The sequence below is a fragment of the Trachypithecus francoisi genome, unplaced genomic scaffold, assembly GCF_009764315.1.
Source record: "Trachypithecus francoisi isolate TF-2019V2 unplaced genomic scaffold, Tfra_2.0 Lachesis_group12, whole genome shotgun sequence".
Classification (NCBI taxonomy): domain Eukaryota; kingdom Metazoa; phylum Chordata; class Mammalia; order Primates; family Cercopithecidae; genus Trachypithecus; species Trachypithecus francoisi.
The window spans coordinates 13,143,108-13,157,292 of record NW_022681457.1 but is presented as its reverse complement, the minus strand read 5'-3'; the positions used below and the strand labels follow the sequence as shown (position 1 = coordinate 13,157,292).

Here is a 14,185-nt window from a genome sequence, read left to right as displayed (position 1 = left end):
GCCCCCTGGGTTCACACCCTTCTCCTGCCTCAGCCTCCCCAGTAACTGGGACTACAGATGCCCGCCACCACGCCCAGCTAATATTTTGTATTTTTAGTAGAGACAGGGTTTCACTATGTTAGCCAGGATGGTCTTGATCTCTTGACCTCATGATCCGCCCACCGCGACCTCCCAAAGTGCTGGGATTACAGGAATAAGCCACCATGCCCAGCCCAGCCTTCAGCCTTATTAGAGCCTCAAACATTGACATGAGAAAAACAAAATAGATGTATATGGAATGTTATGTCTTTTTCAATGTAACTTTCGAGGAGCTCCTTTGAGGGTGCCACCTGCCTAGATTGAATGTCATTTATTGAGAATCTGCAAAAGTTCCAAGCATGGGGCAGCTACAGCGCATTTTTCACTCTACCCAGGTTCCTTGCTAGATTTTTGTTTGAGATAGGGTGTCACTCTGTCGCTCAGAATGGAGTGCAGTAATGTGTTCACATTTCACTGCACCCTTGATCTCCTGGACTTAAGTGATTCTCTTCCCTCAGCCTCCTGAGTAGCTGAAACCACAGGCATTTACCACCATGCTCCACTAATTCTTTTGGAGTTTTGGAGAGACAGGGTCTCACCATGTTGCCCAGGCTCGTCTTAAACGTCCGGACTCAAGCGATCCTTCCACCTTGGCCTCCAAACATGCTGGGATTACAGATGTGAGTTAATGTGCCTCACTTTTTTTTTTTTTTTTTTTTTTTTTGGAGATGGAGTCCTGCTCTGTCGCCCAGGCTGGAGTGCAGTGGCTGGATCTCAGCTCACTGCAAGCTCCGCCTCCCAGGTTCACGCCATTCTCCTGCCTCAGCCTCCCGAGTAGCTGGGACTACAGGCGCTCACCACCGCGCCCGGCTAGTTTTTTGTGTTTTTTAGTAGAGACGGGGTTTCACCGTGTTAGCCAGGATGGTCTCGATCTCCTGACCTCGTGATCCGCCCGTCTTGGCCTCCCAAAGTGCTGGGATTACAGGCTTGAGCCACCACGCCCGGCCCTTTTTTTTAAACTTTTAATTCCTGATCTAGTCACAGAAGGATTTGTTGAGTAGCTTCAGCACTTCTTCCTTTGTCATTTTTTTCTGTCTGATAAGTCGTGCCATGGACCTTACCCATTTTTGTCCAAGAGGCCTCTTATGTTGACTTGAAAAGATGAACTATGTCTTTCAGAGATCTTGTGGGTATCACATAAATCTTGACAAATTTTCTACCCTCCAAGTCATGATCCTAAGGACAGCTTGCCTCCCATTTCTGTGGTTTGTGCTATTATGAAGGCCTTATTGTTTCAGCCTTCTTCAATCTTGAGGGTTGTTGTCACTGTATGCATGGTTCAGAAACAAGTAGGTCCTGTTACCATGAAGGGGGTCACAGCTTTTGTTGGCATAGCTAAACTCTTTGTGGCTCATGGGACAGTATGAATGCAGAACATAGCTTTCTCCACTTGTGGACTACTCTGCATAGCTGCCAGAGGCCTCCGAAGAAGGCCTTCAGTGCTTTGGGGTCTTTATCTGTAGCATGGATACTAAAATTTGTGGACTCATAGGTCAGCTGGGTACAGGGCATTTTTTGTGACAATTTCTGGTGTTTTTTGAACAAGACAAAATTCTCACTTTTACAAGATATATTGTATTGTACTTGGTACTGCTGAGGGAAGTTTGTTCCCCAGCTCTTGCAATGCAGAGACATGCCTTGATATCCAGAATTCTGTAGGATAACATCACAGATTGTAATGCTATTGGGTGAAATTATAATTTTATAGAATTACTGCATTTATAGACAGTGGAGGAGACAGAATAATGTAATTGCAACACGTCTTTTTTTTTTTTTTTTTTTTTTTTGAGACGGAGTCTCGCGCTGTTGCCCAGGCTGGAGTGCAGTGATGCAATTTTGGCTCACGGCAACCTCCGCCTCCCAGGTTCAAACGATTCTCCAGCCTCAGCCTCCCGAGTAGCTGGGACTACAGGCACGTGCCACCACACCCATCTAATTTTTGTATTTTTAGTAGACATGCGGTTTCACCGTGTTGTCCAGGCTGGTCTCAAACTCCTGACCTCGTAGTCCACTGGCCTCAGCCTCCCAAAGTGTTGGGATTACAGGTGTGAGCCACTGTGCCTGGCATAATGCATGTCTTTTAAAAGGGCATCCACGATGATCCAGTCACTATGTATGTGATGAATATGCAGATGCAGCAATTTCGGGACTTCCATAATGATGAATATTGTATTGTTGAGGCCATTGTCAGAGGAAATACTCTAGAGGTTTTGTGAATTCCTGTACTCATTCTGGGCTGTGCACCTCAAGGTCATTCCTACATTAGCAGGAGGAAGATGATAGGGAGAAGGGAGATCTCAGTTCAGTGATGTGGCCTTTGTGACCAGCCAGCCAGTTAATCAGATGGAAATGGCCTTACTGCCACATCAATATTTGCTACCATGGAGGCTAGTTTTCTCACTTAGGGCATGAGAAGAATTGGTGTAGTCAGCATAGAGTTGCCAAACCTGTTCTCCAAAAATAATGATATTTTTCTTTTGAACTGCATTTTTTTATTATTTTTAATTTTTATTTTTTTTTGAGATGGAGTCTCGCTGAGTTGCCCAGGCTGAATGGAGTGCAGTGGCACAATCTCGTCTCACTGCAAGCCCTGCCTCCTGGGTTCACACCATTCTCCTGCCTCAGCCTTCCAAGTAGCTGGGACTACAGGCACCCACCACCACACCTGGCTAATTTTTTGTATTTTTACTAGAGATGGGGTTTCACCGTGTTAACCAAGATGGTCTCGATCTCCTGACGTCATGATCTGCCCACCTGGGCCTCCCAAAATGCTGGGATTACAGGCATAAGCCACCGTGCCCAGCAATTTTTTTTTTTCTTTTTTGAGACAGAGTCTGACTGTCACTCAGGCTGGAGTACAGTGGCATGACCTAGGCTCACTGCAACCTCTACCTCCTAGGTTCAAGCAATTCTCCTGGTTCAGCCTCCCATGTAGCTGGGACTGGAAGCATGTGCCACTATGCCCAGCCAATTTTTGTATTTTTAGTAGAAACGGAGTTTTGCCATGTTCGCCAGGCCGATCTCAGACTCCTAACCTCAGGTGATCTGCCTGCCTCAGCCTCCAAAAGTGGTGGGATTACAGGTGTGAGCCACTGCTCCCAGTCTGAAGTATATTTTAAAGCAGTGATGTTATAAGTTATAAATGACATTCAGTAAAGTATGCATATTTAAGCTGTAGTATGTGATAAATTTGGAGTTTCATATAATCCCATGAAACCACTAACACAGTAGTCACAATAATGAATTTAACACTTTTATATTTACCTGGAACCCTTTTTTAAAGTCTTTCTGTTCTCCAGACAATCAATGATTTACTTTGCTGTATAGTAAAGTACTTTCCATTTTCTGGAATTTTAGATGACTGATGTAATAAAGTGTTTCCTCGTATAATCACTGGGTGCTCTCTTGTATCTTTTTTTTGTTTGTTTTTTAATGACCTATATATATATATTTATTTTGTTGGAGACGGAGTCTTGCTCTGTGCCCAGCCTGGAGTGCAGTGGTGTGATCTTGGCTCACTGCAAGCTCCACCTCCCGGGTTCATGCCATTCTCCTGCCTCAGCCTCGGGAGCAGCTGGGACTACAGGCACCCGCCACCACGCCTGGCTAATTTTTTTGTATTTTTAGTAGAGACGGGGTTTCATTGTGTTAGCCAGGGTGGTCTCGATCTCTTGACCTCGTGATCCACCTGCCTCGGTCTCCCAAAGTGCTGGGATTACAGGCTTGAGCCACCCCACCGCACCAGACCCAAAATGTATTTGTTTAATATTAATCACAAGGCCTCCACCAAGGCTTAAATTAAAAGACAAAAGAAAAATAGTACCAAAGCTCAAGATACAGAGTTCTATACAGAAATAAGACCATCTAAGGAAAAATTAAAAAAACACAAGGATAGGCTGGGCAGCCTGGGTCAGAGCTCCTGGCTGGTGACCTACTTTGAGTAGCTTTCTTGCAGGTACTTCCTTATTTTTATTTTTTTTGAGATGGAGTTTCACTCTTGTTGTCCAGGCTGGAGTGCAATAGTGAGATCTCAGCTCACCGCAACCTCCACCTCGTGGGTTGAAGCGATTCTCCCGCCAAAGCCTCCCGAGCAGCTGGAATTACAGGCACATGCCACCACACTTGGCCAATTTTTAATTTTTTAAAATAGAGATGAGGTTTCTCCATGTTTGTCAGGCCTTGGACTCTCTATCTCAGGTGATCCACCCACCTCAGCCTCCCAAAGTGCTGGGATTAGTCGTGAGCCACCGCGCCTGGCTCTTGCAGGTACTTCTTAAAGCTGTGGGGTTTTCCCAGAGCTTGGTAGCATGTGTGTTCAAAGGGCTGTTAATGTTGGGTTCTTGCAGGCACTGGATAGAGAGCAGGATGGTCCTGATATCATACAGGGCAGACCACTTCTCCTTCAGGATTTCCAGGAACTTCACCATGGGTGCATCGGAAGGGTGGGTAGTCACTGAGGAACTCTAGCAAGAGTTTATGCCTCAGGTCTTCATATACTGTGCCAGCTGCTCCATGGATGGTCTCCATTTGATAAGGCTTTCAGGGCAGGCAGAAATTCTTTTGTCACCAGGCAATGTGAGGGTCACCAGCTCCTGCTGTAGCCTTTTGCCTACAGGGTCCCAGGCAGTGCTTCTGCTGGGCTCAGCTCCATTATGGGTGGTGGCAACACTGACAGCGACTGGGTCAAAGTTTTGGGAGGCTACCTGGGTGGCAAGAACTCAGAAAATGTGACTGCATCTGTGATCATCATGTTTGTTTTTTAATCTTTATTTATTTTGAGACGGAATCTTGCTCTTGTCACCTAGGCTGGAGTGCAGTGGCGTGATCTTGGCTCACCACAACCTCCACTTCCCGGGTTCAAGCCATTTTCTTGCTTCAGCCTCTGGAGTAGCTCGGATTACCGGTACCCGCCACCACACCTGGCTAAGTTTTTATATTTTTAGTAGAGACAGGGTTTTTCCATGTTGGTCAGGCTGGTCTTGAACTCCCAACCTCAAGTGATCCACCCACCTTGGCTTCCCAAAGTGCTGGGTTACAGGCATGAGCCACCACACCTGGCTTAAAAATATTACAGGCTGGGTGTGGTGGCTCTGGCCAACACGGTGAAACCCCATCTCTACTAAAAATATAAAAATGAGCTGGGCTTTTAGTGGCACATACCTGTAATCCCAGCTACTTGGGAGGCTGAGGCAAGAGAATCGAACCCGGGAGATGGAGGTTGTGGTGAGCCAAGATCACGCCACTGCACTCCAGCCTGGGTGACAAAGTGAGACTACATCTAAAAAAAAAAAAAAGGAAAGAAAATATTTTGAAGTTCTCAGTCAACTTTAACTGAATAGTTAGTGGTCAGTTTTGTAATCACAGTGACATTCTTGGAAACAAATATAATGTGTGGCATCTTTGATATACTGGATAGTTAAAAATTGTTTTAAAGTTTTGCCTAATATTTTGTGATTTATCTCAGTGTAATCTGTGTAGTGAAATTTATAGATGACGCCTTTCCTTTTTTTTTTTTTTTTTTAAAGACAAGTCTAGCTCTGTTGGCCAGGCTGGAGGGCATGACGTCAGCTTACTGCAATGTTCGCCTCCTGCATTCAAGTGATTCTCATGCCTCAGCCTCCCGAACAGCTGGGATTACAAGTGCACGACACCACATCTGGCTAATTTTTGGATTTTTAGTAGAGATGGTGTTTCACGGTGTTGGCCTGACTGGTCTTGAACTCCTGTCCTCAAGTGATCCACCTGTCTCGGCCTCCCAAAGTGCTGGGATTACAGGCATGAACCACTGCACCCAGCCTAAATGACTACTTTTTATGTTACACATTTTAAGTAATTTTTGTCACTTCCATCTTGGGTTGTTGCTTTTTTGTTTGTTTTTTGAGACGAAGTCTCGCTCTGTCACCCAGGCTGGAGTGCAGTGGCATGATCTTGGCTCACTGCAAGCTCTGCCTCCTGGGTTCACGCCATTCTCCTGCCTCAGCCTCCCGAGTAGCTGGGACTACAGGCTAATTGTTTTGTATTTTTAGTAGAGTCGGGGTTTCACAGTGTTAGCTGGGATGGTCTCGATCTCCTGACCTCGTGATCTGCCCACCTCAGCCTCCGAAAGTGCTGGGATTACGGGTGTGAGCCACCGTGCCCAGCCGGGTTGTCACTTTTAATGTGCTTTGGTTTTAATTTTATGTAGAAAAGTAAAATGGTTTTTTCTCTTTAAATTTAATCCTTGCTTTTAATGACTTGTGCACCCTTTATTAAGAAAATAAACCATTTAAAAAATAATCTTGAGTTGGACATAGTAGTTTATTTCTGTAATCACAGCACATTTGGGAGGCAGAGGCAGGCTGTTGACTTGAGCCCAGGAGATAGAGACCACCATGGGCAACATGGGAAAACCCTGTGTCCACAAAAAATGCAACAATTAGCCGGGCAGGGTGCCTGCCTGTAGTCCCAGCTGCCCAGGAGGCTGAGGTGGCAGGATTACTTGAACCCTGGGGGTGGCTGAGGTTGCAGTGAGCCATGATCATGCCACTGCATTCCAGCCTGGGCAGAAGAGCAAGATTCTGTCTCCAAAAATAAACAGTATGTGTGTGTGTATAGACATATATATACACACACACATATATATAATGCCTTTGTATGTGGAGACTTGATTTAATTTTCAATTTTCATGTGAAGCATAAATTGAGCAGTTTTTCTATCTCAGTTTTTAATCTATTTAAACATTGTATTACATTATCTATTTTCTCTCCAAATTGATAAGCAACATACACCCCTCAGACATGGAATTTCAAACAGGAAAGATGTATGAATCTTTTGTACAAAAATATTCTGACATATATTTAAGTCACATACAAGCAGGAAGATTAACTTCATAAGAGAATTAGCAAAAGTTGTATTAATTCAAGACAAGAGCCTGCAGAGCCCAAAATTGCTTAGTACTGTTTTTGCCTATATAAACTGTAGTTTTGCCTATATAAACTGTAGTTTATAGATAAAATAAAGGATTTTTTTTTTTTTTTTTTTTGAGGCAGGTCTCGCTCTGTTGCCCAGGCTACAGTGTGATGGCACCATCTCGGCTGACTGCAACCTCCATATTCCAGGAAGGCTCTTTAATTCCCCTTATTATAAAGGTTTTGTGCGAACATAATTTGGTGTAATAAAAAAAAATTTACACAAGAGACAGACACATACTCGTCAGTGTGTACGGTCATAATTTGAACAAGCCCTTTTAAACTTCTAGATGTCATTGAAACTCCTATTTTGATTAAAAATGATCAAAGATTTTTCCAGTGAGAATGATGAAAAATACTAGTGAGAATGAAGTATCACTATTTCATATACGTGCCTATATGTGCTTACATATGCTTACGTACAGCACATGCTGTAATACAAGGTGACATTTAGGGGTTGAGACTGTTAACATCTGATTGTACCTTGCTGTTTGTAACTTACAATCTTTTATTCACATTTCTCAAGTGCCATGCCTTTAGGTGCCTATACATCATGCTATCATAGAATTTCTAGGGATAAGCCGGGTATGGTGGCAGACGCCTGTAATCCCACCACTTTAGAAGGCCAAGGAGGGTGGATCATGAGGTCAGGAGTTTGATACCAGCCTGGCTAACATAGTAAAAGCTCATCTCTACTAAAAATACAAAAATTAGCTGGGCGTGGTGGCGGGAACCAATAAGCACAGCTACTCAGGAGGCTGAGGCAAGAGAATCACTTGAACCTGGGAGGCAGAGGTTGCAGTTAGCCGAGACCACGCCATTGCACTTCAGCCTGGGTGACAGACTGTAGCTCAGAAAAAAGAAAGTGTAAAGGTAAACTGAGGCTGGAGCCAAACCGGGAACGAAGACAAGGCAAATGGCAGTGAGAATAGCCTTTTATTAGGGCTTGCGGGCGAGGTTCCTCGGTCCAAAGGCGTGGGCCGAGGAAGTCGCACTGAGGGAGGAGGGTAGGGGCTTCTTATAGCCTGAGAGGTAGAGAAGCTGGTTGTGCAAACGGGGCCTGGGAGGTCTTAAAACTACTAGGGCAGGAGTTGAGTAAGGGTCATGAGGAAGGGGTCTTTGGAAATTGTTAACCGAAACTGCTGTTTACGAACTTGTGGAATGCAGGTGAGCTGCAGGTCATGGGGGAGTGTGGTTGCCCAGCCGGAACTCTGACGCATGTAAGTCTGCGGGTGTGCACAAGGGTGAAGGGAGTCTTTAACAAAAGGCCTGCTACGCCGCGTAATGCCGCCATGTTGGGTCTAGATTCCTGCCTAACATTCTGACCTCTTTCTAATAAGAAAATGGGGCGACTTGTTCATCTGGCTGCTTCCTGCTGGTATGGGTCATCATAGGGTTCTTCGGAGGTTGGAACTCGGGTGTAGGGGTGGAGCAGCATGTGATTGAAAGTGACCTGGGAGACTTCTTTCATGCGATCCTGGATGAAGTGGAGGACACAGGGAGCTATGAGTAGCAAGAAGCCAATGATTAGTAAGGGGCTTAGAAAGGGTAGGACTTAACCGGCCACAGACGACTGCCACCACCTAAGTGAGGGCCTTGATCTGAGGTTTTTCTGGTGGAGTCTTTCCTGAATCTTTTCTAGAGTGAGGAGATTGGTTTCTACTAGTCCTGACTCACTGATGTAGTGTTCGGCTGGGAAGGGGAAAGGAGGGGGTTAGGTTAGAGGAGTTAAAAGGGCTGGGTAAGGGTACCGCAACGAGTGGGGGCTTATTCTATCTGCTGTGAGGCTTTTTGTAGTGGGTGTGAGGAGTATGCCTAGGTAGGTGACAGAAGGACTGCAAAGTTGAGCCTTAGCCGGGGTAACCTGATAACCTTGGTCGCCTAGAAAATTTAAAAGTGTAGGAATGGCTGGGCGCGGTGGCTCAAGCCTGTAATTCCAGCACTTTGGGAGGCCGAGGCGGGTGGATCATGAGGTCAGGAGATCGAGACCATCCTGGTTAACAAGGTGAAACCCTGTCTCCACTAAAAATATAAAAAACTAGCCGGGCGAGGTGGCGGGCGCCTGTAGTCCCAGCTACTCGGAGGCTGAGGCGGGAGAATGGTGTGAACCCGGGAGGTGGAGCTTGCAGTGAGCCGAGATCGCGCCACTGCACTCCAGCCTGGGCGACAGAGCGAGACTCCGTCTCAAAAAAAAAAAAAGTGTAGGAATATCTGCAAGGGAGCACTCCTAGGAAGGACTACATAGTAATAAGTCATCGACATACTGCAGTAGTGTGCTGTGGGTCAGGGGACAGGGGACAACATCCTGTGCCAGTGCCTGTCTGAAAAAATGGGGGCTATCACGGAACCTTTGAGGCAAAACAGTCTAAGTCAGCTGGGAAGAAATATGAGTGTCTGGATCTTCCTATGTAAAAGCAAACAGAAAGTGACAGTCGGATGTAAGGGAATGGTGAAGGCATCTTTTAGGTCAAGGACAATAAAGTGAGTGGTATGGGGGGAATGCGCAAGAGAAGTGTATATGGGTTAGGAACAACTGGAAAGGTGGGGATTACTGCCTCATTGGTGACACGTAGATCCTGCATGAGGCAATAGGCCCCAGAGCTTTTTCGTACAGGCAGGATAGGAGTATTACATGGTGAGTTGGTGGGAACTAGAATGTGTTGCCGGAGCAGGCGTGTAATGATAGGTTTTAATCCCTGTCGATGTTCAAGGGAGATAGGGAACTGGGGTCTAGAGGGAAACTTGGAAGGGTCTTTTAGCCGGATGCGGACCAGAGTATGGTGCTGGGCAATGATTGGGGTGGAGGTGTCCCACACCTTAGGGTTAATGGGGACTGGAAACGGGAGTGGGGGGTCAGCCTGGTGGGGCTTGTCAGGTGAGAGGAGGGGGAAGAGGAACGTGAGGTGTGGGGAGGGGTTGAGTTGGAAGTGAACTGAGGCCCCTAGCTTGGAGAGGAGGTCTCGTCCTAACTAGGGGACTGGACACGAAGGAATGATAAGAAATGAGTGCTAGAAGAGGGAGCCATCCAGGCAGCAAGACAGAGGAGGAGTCTGGCGGTAGGTGGAGGGAGTGCCATCAATTCCCATGACCGTGACAGTGGAGGGGTGGCTGGGGCCACTAAAGGAAGGCAAAACAGAGTAGGTAGCCTCCATGTCCAGGAGGAAAGATATAGACTTACCCGCTACCTGGAGCATAACCGTGGGCTAGGCGAGAGAGGGGTCCCCGAGTCTGGGCCTCTTCAATCTTCATCGGTGTCGAGGAGCTGGAAGGCGCCTCCAACACCTGGAGGAGAGTTGTCACTTGGAGACGTAGTGACCGTCCTCAGGTTGGGGCAGTCCGACTTCCAGTGGCCCATCTACCAACAGTTCGGACAGGGGCGATTTGGCTCCTTTGGGTTAGGGCACTGCGTGGCCCAGTGGCTGTCGTTGTCGCACTTGAAGCAGGTACCACGTGGCGCTCGGGTAGTACCTCCTTTCTGGGAGCTCCTGGAGCTGGCCGGCCTCAGGGCTGCTACCAAGGCCTGGGTTTGGAGTTGTACCTTCTGTTTTAGTCTGGCCTGTCATTGGGCCTCAGCTGCTTCCTCCTTGGAGTTGTAGACCTTGAAGACCAGTTTGACTAAGTCCTGGATGGGAGTTTGAGGGCCTTCCTCCGCCTTTTTAAATTTTTTTTGGATATCATGGGCCGACTGAGAAATGAAATATGAGGCCAAGACAGTTCCTCCTGTGGGGGAGGCAGGGTCAAAGTGGGTGTACTGAATAAGGGCCTCAGTCAGCCGGTTAAGAAAAACGGCCGGATTTTCATCTGCGCCTTGGACTACCTCCTTTAGTTTGTTAAAGTTGACTGATTTGTTAGAGGCTGCCTGCATGCCGGCAAGAAGGCACTGAACTATCATGTCTCGGCGGCGGTGGCCTGCCTGCCCCACCTGGTAGTCCCAGTTGGGCTCAGCTGAGGGCACTGCCTTGGTGCCTACTGGCATGGCAGGGTGTTAAATGAACCTGGTTAATATGCTGCCTGACTGCCGCTAGGATGCGCTCCTGCTCCTCAGGAGAGAGGGTTGAGGTCATAACAACATGGAGGTCATGCCAGGTGAGATCATATGCCCGGCATAGATACCTGAACTCTTTGATATAACAAGTAGGATTGGCCAAAAAGGAGCCTGCATGCTCCTCAACCTGAGACAAGTCTGCCAATGGAAATGGCACATGGACCCGGACTACTCTTTCAGCTCCTGCCACCTCTCATAAGGGACACAGGAGGTTGGTCCTGGACCGAGTATGGGCTGAGACAGGCGAGGAAGGAGAGGAGGTGGAGGTAGGAGAGGCAGGATCTGTCAGGTTTGGTTGGGACACAAAAGGTGTAGAGGGAAGGGGTGGCGCCGACGAGGATGGGGAAAACGAGGGGTTAGGGTAACGAGGGGGTTGAGTGGGGGATGGAAGAGGAGGCAGGGAAAGAGTGTCAGGAGGCTCAGAGAAGGAGGAAGAGTTGTCCTTCTCCTTGGCTGAGGGAGTAGATTTTGTGAGCAGGACCTGGGCCAACAAACATCGGGCACAGAGGTCTGGGCGAGAACGCAAGTCCTAGAAGGCCTGAACATAGGGTATCTTGGACCATTTGCCTAGTCTCTTACAGAAGTTGGTCAGGTCTGTGAGAATGTTAAAGTCCAGAGTGCCTTCTGCAGGCCACTGAGACTGATTATCTAATTTATACTGTGGTCACGCCACTGTGCAGAAGAAAATGAGCCGCTTTTGTTTTAGGTCTTAGCTGAGACCTAAAGTCTGGAAATCAGCCAAGAAGCACTTCAGAGGGGATTTTCGGTCTGGTTTGGACAGTCCAGAGGCAATGGGAGCGTCCTCACTGCCACGCAGAGTGCGGGGTACAGTGGCTTCCGGGGAGGTTGGACATCTCCTAGTCCCCGGTGCCGAGGTCACAGTTGACTGGAGAGAGTCCCTGACTCGGCCGCGCCTTTCGGACAGGGACTCCCGCAGGGAGCCTTCAGGACGGGGGAAAACTTACCCAGCAGTGATTGAGTTGAGTCTTGGATTTGGTGAAACGGCTCCCGGCTCGGAAAGGAGGTCCTGGCTGGGGGAGAGGAGAGCCTGCCTGACCCGGCAGGGGTCTGGGGAGGGGGGTCTCCTCCTGGGTTTCGGCACCGAATGTAAAGGTAAACTGAGGCTGGAGCCGAACCGGGAACGAACACACAAGGCAAATGGCAGTGAGAATAGCCTTTTATTAGGGCTTGCGGGCGAGGTTCCTGGGTCCAAAGGCGTGGGCTGAGGAAGTCTCGCTGAGGGAGGAGGGTAGGGGATTTTTATAGCCTGAGAGGTAGGGAAGCTGGTTGTGCAAACAGGGCCTGGGGGGGTCTTGAAGCTACTAGGGCAGGAGTTGAGTAAGGGTCATGAGGGAGGGGTCTTTGGAAACTGTTAACCGAAACTGCTGTTTGCGAACTTGTGGAATGCAGGTGAGCTGCAGGTCATGGGGGAGTGTGGTTGCCCAGCCGGAACTCTGACGCATGTAAGTCTGCGGGTGTGTACAAGGGTGAAGGGAGTCTTTAACAAAAGGCCTGCTACGCCGGGTAATGCCGCCATGTTGGGTCTAGATTCCTGCCTAACAAAAAGAACTTTCAGGGATAATATATGTGCCCATATAACATGCTGTTATAAAATTATGAACTGTAACACTTACAGATTGAGATTCTTTTTTTTGCTTTTGTTTTTTTTTTGAGATGGTGTCTTGCTCTGTCACCAGGTTGGAGTGCACTGGTGCGATATTGGCTCAATGTAACCTCTGCCTCCCAGGTTCAACTGATTTTCCAGCCTCAGCCTTCTAAATAGCTGGGAGTACAGGCACCCGCCACCAAGCCTAATTTTTGTATTTTTAGTAGAGACGGGGATTCACTGTAACGGCAGAGTGGTCTTGAACTCCTGCCCTTGTGATCTGCCCACCTCAGCCTCCCAAAGTGCTGGGATTACAGGCCTGAGCCACGACACCTGACCAAGATTCTTCATATAGCTAATTATCTTGCCATTTCTAACTTACAGTCTTTTATCCACATTTCTTAGTTTTCTTGTTACACTAAACGGGACAGGAAGTCTTAAAACCCCATCTCTACTAAAGAAAAAAATACAGGCCAGGCACAGTGGCTCCCGCCTGTTATTCCAGCACTTTGGGAGGCTGAGGTGGGTGGATCACGAGGTCAGGAATTTGAGACCAGCCTGACCAACATGGTGAAACCCCGTCTCTACTAAAAATACAAAAGTTACCCGGGTGTGGTAGCACGCGCCTATAATCCCAGCTAATCAGGTGGCTGAGGCAGAGAATGGCGTGAACTCAGGAGGTGGATTTGCAGTGAGCCGAGATTGTGCTACTGCACTCCAGCCTGGGCAGAAGAGACTACGTCTCAAAAAAAAAAAAAAAAAAAAAAGAGATGCAAAGTGTCTACTCAGTAACTTAATTCCAACTGTCTTCATGTTCTTCACTTCACAAAGATAAAGCTCTTACAATGGACTTTGTGACATTCCATGTGTTCGGTCAGCCATGAGAGGAAGAATAATTCAGAGTGAGAGGAAACAGATTCTAGGTAGCTGTCAGGGAAGTTGAGGAGGTGGAACCTTGCCTCTGGGGCCCTCAGAATGTCCCATTTCCATCAGTATCTGTCCCAGATAATCTTCTTCTGATTGGGACATTTCCCTGGGAACAGTGGTTACTTGCCAAATTCACATTTACTGTCAAAACTGTGGCTGCAGTGTCAGCATTCCTGCAAGTGGGGAAATGGGCCTATGACCCCTGAGGAAAAGATTCTGGATTCCATAATCTCACCTTGCTGGGAAGAAACTGCCGTTTCAGCAGAAAAGTGCAATGACAGTGTCTGCACAGAGATTATCCCTGGAAAAGAGCTTGGAGTGAGGAAATTAGTTAATAACATGGATGAATGACGTTACCCATGGAGAATGACGTAACTAGCTAGAAGACAAAAGCTTCAGAACACATAAATCTCAATGGGTATTGAGAACAGGACTCAGAGCTCTGAGATAATTGGAGCCCATGGCTATCCTAGAACTTGGATAACATAAAGTTCTTGTTTCTACATAGTATGTATCCTTTCCATATGTGAGAAAACTGATGAAATACAAACTTGAAGCAAAAGAAATACTAAGGTAATCTTA

General features: G+C 47.4%; 1 pseudogene across 1 annotated transcript; it reads right to left on the bottom strand.

Annotated features, from left to right (window-relative positions):
* Positions 1–4,199: 4,199 nt before the first annotated feature.
* LOC117092082 lies at positions 4,200–7,455 on the bottom strand (annotated as a pseudogene). The gene is made up of 2 exons (XR_004440624.1): positions 7,449–7,455; positions 4,200–4,795 (listed from the first exon to the last, which is right to left on the bottom strand). The product of XR_004440624.1 is annotated as a ubiquitin-conjugating enzyme E2 C-like (transcript).
* Between the last annotated feature and the right edge of the window lie 6,730 nt (positions 7,456–14,185).